The following is a 10,428-nucleotide window of genomic DNA, read 5'->3' as shown; positions in this document are numbered from 1 at the left end:
CCACCACCACCATCACCACCACCACCATCATCACCACCACCACCATCATCATCATCACCACCACCACCACCATCATCATCATCACCACCACCACCACCACCACCATCATCATCGTCATCGTCAGCGTTCGCCCGAAACCAGCAAAGCGGCCTCGTCTCGGCGTGGCGCGCGCACTTGCGGCAAGGTTGCACCTAGCCACTTCCAGCGAGTGAGCGCCACGGTCGATAATTATAGGCGACTAATTTTGACTTCAAACTTTCGTGACTGCAGGAATTCATATGCTTTGGATCTTTCGGTAAAGTCACGTAGATAGAAAAAATTAAATTAAATAAAAAATAGAAACTACGACGTTTCGATCACAACACAAGCGATCGTCATCAGGAGGAAAAAGTGGGGTGTTGTGATCGAAACGTCGCAGTTTAAATTTTGCATTTACTTTCATTTTTTATATCTACGTGCCTTTACCGAAAGATCCAAAGAAGATGATTATAGGCGAAGTTTCGGGGCCAATGGGGCCAAATAATCTCCTCTTCCTTCTTGACGGCGCGTGAAAGTCCACCGTGATCACTGCACGATCATGAACTCGAGTCAAGAGGCGCTGCAGGGCCGACAGAGATCTTCCCCGGGTCCTTGGGGAAGGCCCTCGTCCAGAAGCGGGTGGACAAGGGCCCTCTAAGTGGTCACTCTTCGACGGAGTGGTCACGTCACGCGTTTACGCGTTTCCACGTGTGACATCTGGTGATCCTTAACCCCCGCCGAATATATCCGACACCCGAGCGCGACACAATTAAAGACAAACGTTTTTGTTCTCTTAAAACTCGGCGATGTTTTTTGTTTGTTTTGTGTCTGTTCAACGAGAACAAGAGCAAACGAGAACAGATCAACGACACGCGTGGTCGATCACACGTGGTGACGCTCTGCACACCAGGTGTGATCGACCACGTGGTGCCGCTCTGCACACCACGTGACTCCACAATCTACACGCGCGTGCGCATCGCGCAGTACGACCACGTGACCCCGGGGCTAATTGGTGGTGATTGATTAGGTTTTTTTCTCTCTCTGCAATTTACAGCGTTGCTATCGACTCTTAACAAACCAAATAATTTATCTCCAAAGTAATTATCGCACGATGGGGGGGGGGGGGGGCGATGGGGGTCAATCGTAGCAGGGGGTTTACAACTTGCTGGCCTAAATCGCAAACAGATTTTGAAGATTCACTTCGGAACTATGAACGAAACGATTTTTTTTATTTTAGCAGGTAAAGCCCACTGAGCTATAGAGCTCTTTTTCAGAAGCGATTTGGCCACAAACGATAGCTCAACGAAGTGGCTTATCACGTGGAAATTCACAGCAGCCAAATCCTCTGAACGCGTGTTTTTAGATGTGGAAGGACTGGAGACAAATCCACGCGACCACGGGGAGGACATGCAAACTCCAAACATACCGGTTTCAGGGTCGGGATTGAACCCACGACCTCCTGTATTCCAGGCGAGGTAGTGAACATCTCCTAGCCACCGTGATGATAATGAGAGAGAGAGAGACGCAAACTCCAAATATAGAGCAGGCGTCATGGTCGGGATTGAACCCACGACCTCCTGTATACCAGGCGAGGTAGTGAACATCTCCTAGCCACCGTGATGATAATGAGAGAGAGAGAGAGAGACGCAAACTCCAAATATACAACAGGCGTCATGGTCGGGATTGAACTCACGACTTCCTGTATACCAGGCGAGGTGGTTAACATCTCCTAGCCACCGCGACGTCCATGGTTGATGCTCAGGTATCCCGTGCCCTTGGAAGGGTGATGTTCTGCATATAACATCGACAGGTCCCAGAGTTTTTTTGTTGGTTGGCACCGCAGTCCCTACCACGAGGTAACCAACTGTGCTCATGATTTCCGGGCTGCGAATCCACGAATACGGCATGTACAATGAGGGCGCTAATTACATGTTAAATAGGCTTTAAGCGTATTCCGTTTACGAGCGAAAGTGTCAATTACGTGTTAATGATATTCTTTGATGTTGCAGAATGTACGTCAATTACTCGTTGTGGTGTGTGTAAATGGCATGTTAATCGCATGCAAACCAATCGTTGTGTTTTGTTGTTGGTTCTCTCCACAGAGCAGCGGTAGCGCGGGCATCGCACACAAAAATATCCGTGCTGCTTGTGGCTGGCTGGTGAGTGCTCATTAAAGGTCAGAAGCCGAATCGCGGCACGATCGCCATGGCGTGGAGACGGATGGCCTGCAAAAATCTTCGTGCGCTGTAAATAAAAATGAAAGGCCATAGCCCCCGAAACGTCGCCTCTTATAAATGTTGCTTTTACAGTTTTTTTAAAATGATTGAATGATTGCAAAAATCTGTCGGTGTTTTTCACACGTGTGTTCTCTCCAAAAATGGGCTGAAGTATGTTTAGACTTTTTTTTATCGCACGTCAATTTAATTTCATGCGAGTGATGACTGTATGATGCGCTCAATTGTGTAGCAATGCATTTTCTATGTTGGACTAATGATCATGCAAATGTGTGGACCCTATTGTAATGGCGCGGTGGGTTTGAGAAATCTTCTCACGCACTGCCCGCTGAACGAATACCGCCGGTAAATGTTGGTCTTGAAGGTTCATAGGCCGATGGAAATTAAAAATATATATTATTTAATGATCAAAAAGCGTTGTCGTGGTATATGTCTATAACTGCATCTGTGTATTATAGTAATATGCATATCGATATAATATTGAGATATACAGAGTACCCAATTAAAGCCACGATGGCATGCAAAATATCTAATATACGGTAAAGTCATCTCACGATCATAGAAAATGTAGTTGATTGACTTCACTTTTACACTGAGCCTTCAAACGCGAACTTGGCATTCTTCATCAGAATCTCTGCTTAGACTGCACCAGGAGGAATCCGATGAGCCGTGAAGCTCTTGTTTACAGACGTCCGGCAAGGAGGCGGCTCAGCCGCTGCCGTGTTCAACAGACAGACGGACAAAACGTGAGACGGAGCGAACAATAATCATCCTCATCGTATTTGTTTGTGACCAGACACCACGAGTGTTTCAGGGGGGGGGGAGGGGTGAGCGAAGCTCCACTAGCCGCTTAAGGCTGCGTAGAATCACGCGTGCGTGCTGCGGTTTCGTGGGTTGTTACCGCCGCGTGCTGCTAGGCACGGTGTTACCCCCCCTCTACCCCAAAGCCCGTATGGGTGGGTTTTATATTTAGGGCTCTATAGGGGTGAGTGATGTTATAGGAACCTCGTGGAGGTCCAAGTTTGATCTTCTGCTCCAGACGAAGCCGCCCGCCGTTCCCAATCCCGTTCCCCCTCCGTCTCCCCCACGTAGTCCCCTCCCCTCCCCTACCCACCACCACCAAACTCCACTCCGCCAAAGAAAAGTTCCCATTGGGGCTGCGCGCGTTTGCTCCGTGGTCGCACAGAGGGGTCATTGTTCATCGGGCGGCCGCGTGGACTTGGCAGCGTGTTTGTTTAGCGCGAATTCCTTCTGTAGCATTCTTTACAATGCCGCGCATTGTGCCCGAGAGCGCATTTTTTTTTCGCCTCTCTCTCTCTCCCTCTTGGCTTCTTATTCCCTCCTCCACCACCACCGCCATCTGCAGTGAAAAGAAAAGCACGGAGACGGGCGGCGAGAGTGAGAGAGAGAGTGTGAGAGTGAGAGAGTGAGAGAGAGTGCGAGAGAGTGAGAGAGTGAGAGACTTTGACTTTTAAACAACTTTTATTGCCGCCAGCAATAACAGCACTGGAGGCGGTTCCGATATGAAATACACAAAGTCACCAGCAACACAAACAAACGCTACAAATCCACGCGCTGTGGCGCTAAATGCAGCGCGCACAACACGAAAGAAACGTCACGTGGTGGTGGTCATCGCGCACGCCACGGTGACGAGCGAGCGCTTCAGAAGGTGAACACGAGGGTGCCGTCCACGCTGGTACAGAGAGGGGTTTGTCCGGCTCCCCAGCGTTCGAAGAAGACGTGCACATCACCGACATGTGTGTGGTACGCGTGCTCCAGCCGGAGCCGTGCCTTAAGCAGGCCCTTGAACCCTGGAAGCACAGAGCAGCCGTCAGTGTCACCCTCCAGCATCTTTTTCCTCGTTCTATACACCGCCATCTTCGCCTGAGCACAGGCGAAGTTGGCGAGGTCATGGCGCTTGTTAGCCAGGTAAGGCACCACCCCATATACAAAGCTGCTGTTGTAGAAGGGCACCCCCAGTTTCCTGAAGATGTCCCCCAAAAGGCGAAACGTTGGTTTGAGCCGCTGGCAGCGTAAGTACTGGTGAGGCAGATCCTCCCTGGCACCGCAGGAAATGCACAAGTCTGTTACCCCTGGCGAGATTCGGCTGAGCCACACAGAGAGATGGAGGGATGGAGAGAGGTCATCAGTTTTGCTTTGGAGGGAGAAACGGGGGGGGAGGGCGTGATCGTTGATTTTGTGATCGTGCCTAAGTATTATTGAAGAGCTGTTTGTTGAGTGGTTGTCGTTTGTGCTTTAGCACCACTGCCATCCATCCTGTCTCGTATCCGTCGCCTCCACCCACCCTGTAAATCGCTTTTGATTTTACTGTCGGTTCAACATTCGTCGCACATTTCAGGAGCGCATCCTCGACGTTAACCGGGGTCTTGCGGTACCTGGGGGCAGCGTCATTCGCATCTTTGCGAGCTGTCGGGGTTAAGTTTCGTAAGCGATTGATTTTGCGATTTTGAATTTGTCGTGAAAACCAGCGCCCCACAGACAGCAGACGGACAGAAGTAAAATATACTGGGCAAGACAACAGCACCAACAACAACAATGATCATAATCATAGAAACATAGGCTGCAATCAACTCTATAAATATTGATATCAGGAAGCCACTGGAGCTATGCACTTTGAGATTTAGATTGAAAATTAATTTATTTTAAATAGTTTTTTTGTGTGAAGTTTGTTGTCCTTCCCCCGCACCTGTGCGGTTGGCCACGTACGGTGGGAAAGAAGTTCCAAATACAGTACATACGTTATGTTAGACACGTATTGGGATCAACGTATTGCATATATGGGGGCTTAGAGAAGGAAAGTAAAAAATTCAGATCTCAAATTTGACTCCTAGTGACAATTGAACAGCGCGGTTATTATTTTTAATTCACCTGTTATGTTAAAGTATTAAACATGTTATAATTAGAAAACGTAATGAATGTTGTTTTTTTAGTTGAGTTCGCGTAAATATAAATGTGTCTTTAAACCCGCCATCACCCGACAACAGCCAATTAGTGAGCTTTGGTAAGTAAACAAAGCGTGCCAAGTCGTTACTAGTTCGGCAAATCGGTGTGTTGGAGAGTAAACCCACAACATTTACAATTCTAGTACGACGTTTCGCTGGTAATTACAACCAGCATCATCAGGCCATAGCCAGAATCACCCCTTGGCTGCGTCGGGTGGTGTGAGGTTTTAACGACACATTTATATTGACGCGATTTAACCCAACAACGACAACAACAAAATCACTTGTACCATGGATAACATTGTTCGCGAAAGTCTACGCGTGTTTTAGTATTATAATCTGTTTTACTTTCTCCAGCACCCCCCACCCACTTCTCCCCCCTCCTCCCTCCCCTCATCGATACCCCATTTGCTTCCAACTATTTCCTCGTTCGCACGGGAGGCCAGGGCGTCTACCCGGGATCACCGCTACAACCGCCGGGCCGTGAGTCGCTCAGGTTGCCTTGGGGGGTGGAGGGGTGGGCAGTTTTAATCCCCCACCACCACCACTACCCACTCCTCCTCCGATTTCTCGACACTCACGGCCACGTGGTGGTGTTGGTGGTGGTGGTGTTGGTGGTGGTGTTGTTGTTGTTGTTGTTGCCTTAGTTCGGCTTCTAGGGTCAACTGTTGCTGGGAAACGTTGTTTCCCGGACAGCTCACAAGCTGCTGGAACACAATGGGGTTATTGTTGTTGCGTGTTGTTGTTGTTGTTGTTGGTGTTGTTGTTGTTGGTGTTGTTGGTGTTGTTGGTGTTGTTGGTGTTGTTGTTGTTAGTGTTGTTGGTGTTGTTGTTGTTGTTGGTGTTGGTGTTGTTGGTGTTGTTGTTGTTGTTGGTGTTGTTGGTGTTGTTGTTGTTGGTGTTGTTGGTGTTGTTGTTGTTGGTGTTGTTGGTGTAGTTGGTGTCGGTGTTGTTGTTGTTGGTGTTGTTGGTGTTGTGTTATCTTTGTTGTGTTATTAGTGGCGCAGCGGTAGTGTAGCGGTTAGCGAACGCGCGGTGCTTCGAACCCGTGCCACCCGAGTTCGATTCCTGCTCAGGTCAACACCGGTGACGATTATCTGAACCGGGTCTCCCCTAGGTCCACTCAGCCTCTAATGATTACCCGGTGCGGTGTGTAAACATCGCCACTGGGGATTCAAAGGCGGCCGGGCGTGGTGTTGGCCACCCACCCCCCTCGTGTGCCGTTCCGACCTTCATAGGTGCTCGCTAACGGCACTTGACCCAACAGTCTGTTAAGGCTATACGGGGGATATTTGTCTTTTTTTAAACACACTATAAACTTTCGATTTAAAGCTTTCGTGACTGCAGGGATTAATATTCTTGGTTCTTTCAGTAAAGTCACGTAGAAGGGAAATAATACAAATGAAACAATAAAATGCTCACGACGTCTCGGCCACAACGCAAGCAGCCGTTCTCAGGTGAAGAACAGAGCTGTGGGAAATACAGAGTCCACATGAAGACTGCTAAGCTTGGCAGCGTTTTTTTCATTAGGACGCTGTCTTTCCGACAGCTCTGTTCTTCACCTGAGGACGGCTGCTAGCGTTGTGGCCGAAACGTCGTGAGCATTTTATTTATGTTTTATTTTTTTATTTATTCTTCCCCTTCTACGTGACTTTACCGAAAGAACCAAGAATACACCATGAACTGTTAATGTATGTATTCTTAATGGGTGTATTTTGGGTTGTTATAATTTCTCAACGGTAGCCCTCCCGACAGAGGCAGTCAAATCACGGCGTTCTGCATGCGCCTCCGCCATTGTGGCCCTACCCCTGCACACTCCGATCGGCACGGTTGGCAACGTACGGCGCGAAAGAAGTTCGCTCCCTTTGCCTTCTCTTCCCTTCCACCCTCTCCCCCCCGTCACCCCTCCACTCCCCTAGCCCCTCTCTTCCTATCCCCTCCTCTTCTCTCCACGATCTCGTCTCTTCCTCGTGGGAGGTCCCGTGATGGAGCTGCTCAAACCCGAACTCTCAAAGACAACTCCCTGATAGTGCCGTTGTCTTTGTGCTGTTCGCCTTTCGGCGTCCTCTGGTCTGACACCGTCTGAGACTTGCCTCTAAAGAAAGCCGTCTCTGGTGTGGGACTATTCAGTTTTAAAGACAATTCATCATATACTACCAGAGCGTGTTGTTTTTGTGTTTGCATGTTCGCCACAAGTACGTGTGGTGAATGCGGACATGATTCCTTGCAAACGGTCTCTGTTTGGTGTGTTAGCATCTTAACACAAACTGTGTTATTTGCCAGAAAGGGTAAAACCTATTCTTATACCCTCCCTACCTCCTCCCCCCTCTTGCTCCCCCCCCCCCCCCACTTTCTCCCCCCCCCCCCTCTTGCTCTCCCCTCCCCCACTTTCTCTCTCCCCCCCCCTCTTGCCCCCCCCCCCCTCTTTCTCTCCCCTCCCGCCACCGTTCCCGCTCTCGCGCCGTCCCGATCTGTGGCGGGGACTTTTTAATGAACTCAGGGGTCCCCCGCATCGCCAGGGGGCAGGTGGCGAGGTAGGGAGGGGCTCTGCCGAGACGATTATCCCGGAGCCTGATGCTCTACTCAGGTGGGGGGGGGGGCTGGTGGGGGGGGCAAAAAAAAAGTGGGGGGCAGCAGAGGGGGGGGGGGTGTCGATGAATGGGGGTGGGGGAGCTTTGGCGAAATTTTTTTATTTATTCCTGAAATGCAGTTTCCAATCGGACTGCCGAACACAAACTCTTCACCTTCGTCTCAATTCGCTGTTATTGTTGTTGTTGACGTGCGCGCCACTTGTGTTCATGGTGTGTATAATCGCGTCGTTGTGGTGCATCGCGTTTTGTGTGTGTAAACGTGCAAGTGTTGTGTATGATTTGACTTCGTGGTAAAATGGTGTTGCTATCGGAAATGTTTTACCCACGTGGCTACTTCAGAATCCACGCGACCACGAGGAGAACACGCAAACAGCAGTCGGGATCGAACCCACGCCCTCCTACATATCAAGGGCGAGGTGAGTTAATATCTTCTAGCCACCGCGGAGGATGTACAGGCTATAGGGGATGGCAGGGGAGACTCGAGGTGAGCAGAGAGGAGACGAGTCGAAGGCAGAGAAAGGGAAGCGAGAGCTGAGCAAGTGACGCAACGTGAAGTCGCTGAACAAAGGAGAGAAGCGAGGAGTCATGGGAACGGGAGAGGAGCAGAGGGAAGAGAGGAGACAACGCAAGGCACGAGGAAGGGGCAGAGATGATTAACGAGACGACGATAACGCAACCAGAATCCATCCACGTGACTTTACCGAAAGATTTCAAGTAAAGATTTCTTTACTTGATATCTGATACAGCAATCGTGCTGCGACGGTTCCACCTGAAGACGGAAGCTTGTGTTGCCTCCGAAACGTCGTGATTTTTATTTTACTTTTATTAATTTTTATATTTTTACCTACGTGACTTTACCGAAAAAACCTAAGAGTATGAATCCTTGCAGTCACGAAAGCTTCAAATCTAGAATTTACCGAAAGACCCAAATAATCGAATCAAAACATTTTTCTATTTTTTTTTTATACCCCTGGCAGAATCCGACGAGCTGCGAGGCTCTTCGACGACACGTGTCCAGACGACGGAGCCAGCGGTGGGATGAACAGGACGGCGAGATGAGAACCGCGGACGCGAAGGGAAAACGCATCGAGGAGAAGGGGGAGAGGTTAAGAGGGGGTGGTGGTTGGGACGTGGGGAGGGAGTGGGGCTGGTGGGGTGTTTGGGTGGTAGTGGTAATGGTGGTGGTGGGGGGGGGGTGCTGGATGAGAGAGGCGGCTCGAGCCAACGCCGAGCGTCACTCCCGCTGCGCTGTCACAGGCCACGCCGCGCCCCGACGCAGCGGGAGACCGCCCGAGATGTTAAAGATCAGAGCCCCCCGCGGCCACCGGCCTCCGTATCCGGGGCGATAAATGCTCAATAAAAGGAGCCCGGGGAGGGGGATGAGGAGGAGGATGGCGGAGGTGGTGGCTGGGTGGGGGATGAGGACGACATCGACTAAACCCACAGACCCCGCGTCACAATGCGGCTCTGAGACCCCTCGCAGCGCCGTTCACTCCCCCCCCCCCCCAATGAACGTCGCTTCCATCGCCGTTGAGCGAAACCGCGACCCTGCTGACGAGAGCCGGAACGTGGAAACCGATCTACGGATGTTTGTCTTTGTGGTTGAACCAATGGTGCTTGCAAATGTGCGGTTTGTCAGCAAGCGGGGCGTGCAGATGATGGGACGAGTCAAAATTTGTCTTTTTAAATTAATGGGGATAGATACGTGCACGACGGCTGCATTGTTGTGTTGAGTTTTTGTTGTCATTCCTCCCCCCTCTCCCCGCACCTCCGATTAGCACGGTTGGCTACGTACGGTGCGAAAGAAGTTCAACGTACTCGTTTGTTGTCTGCTTATTTATCATGCAGATAGTATTGGTCTGGAAGGCCCATAGGCTGATGAACTACAATAATAGTATTGTAACGTTTACGTGGAAACACAATCATGGGAAGTTATATTGGATATGTATTGCCAATGAATCGCTTAATTGGAACAGACTGTATTAAAGTGGTGTTTACTTTACTGCATTTTGCGTGCATTGATGGGGTCTGTTCCAACTTTGGCTCTGCACTTTTATAGAGATGTGTCTATTAAACCGGACTTCATTTCCTGTCATCTAGATATGTATATTAACCCGACTTCCAATATAACCACATTTATACTAACTGTTAAACAGACCTTGTTTCATAGAGATTTGTCTTTCAAACTAAACTCCACTTGCTTGCATCGAGACCTGCGTATTAAACCGAACCTCATTTGTTCGTGTAAATATCCATTTATTTAACAGACGCATCGTTACCTTTCGTAGATATCACTCGGTTAGAGAGACGTTCAGTCACGTTCATCGGGAACTCTGTTCAACCACCACCCTTTGTGTTCCACAAAGCGCTGATTAAAACCGACCTTGAATGTTCTCTCAGAGAGGTCTGTCTGTTGTGTCGACGGACTTTGCTCTGTCGTTTAATACGACCATCTCCAACCGCGTACAGGACATGCATTCAAACAATCACGCTTCACATTTGTGAACTGTATCTGAAATATTTAGCTCGACGGGACGAATCCGATAAGCTATGAATCTCGTTTTCACAGATGTCCAGTAGAGTAATGATGTTAATTTTAAAAATATAAACTCAAATACATTT

The sequence above is a fragment of the Lampetra fluviatilis genome, chromosome 3 (assembly GCF_964198595.1).
Source record: "Lampetra fluviatilis chromosome 3, kcLamFluv1.1, whole genome shotgun sequence".
In the NCBI taxonomy this organism is placed as follows: domain Eukaryota; kingdom Metazoa; phylum Chordata; class Hyperoartia; order Petromyzontiformes; family Petromyzontidae; genus Lampetra; species Lampetra fluviatilis.
The sequence above is the reverse complement of the archived record's forward strand: the minus strand, read 5'-3'. Positions refer to the sequence as shown.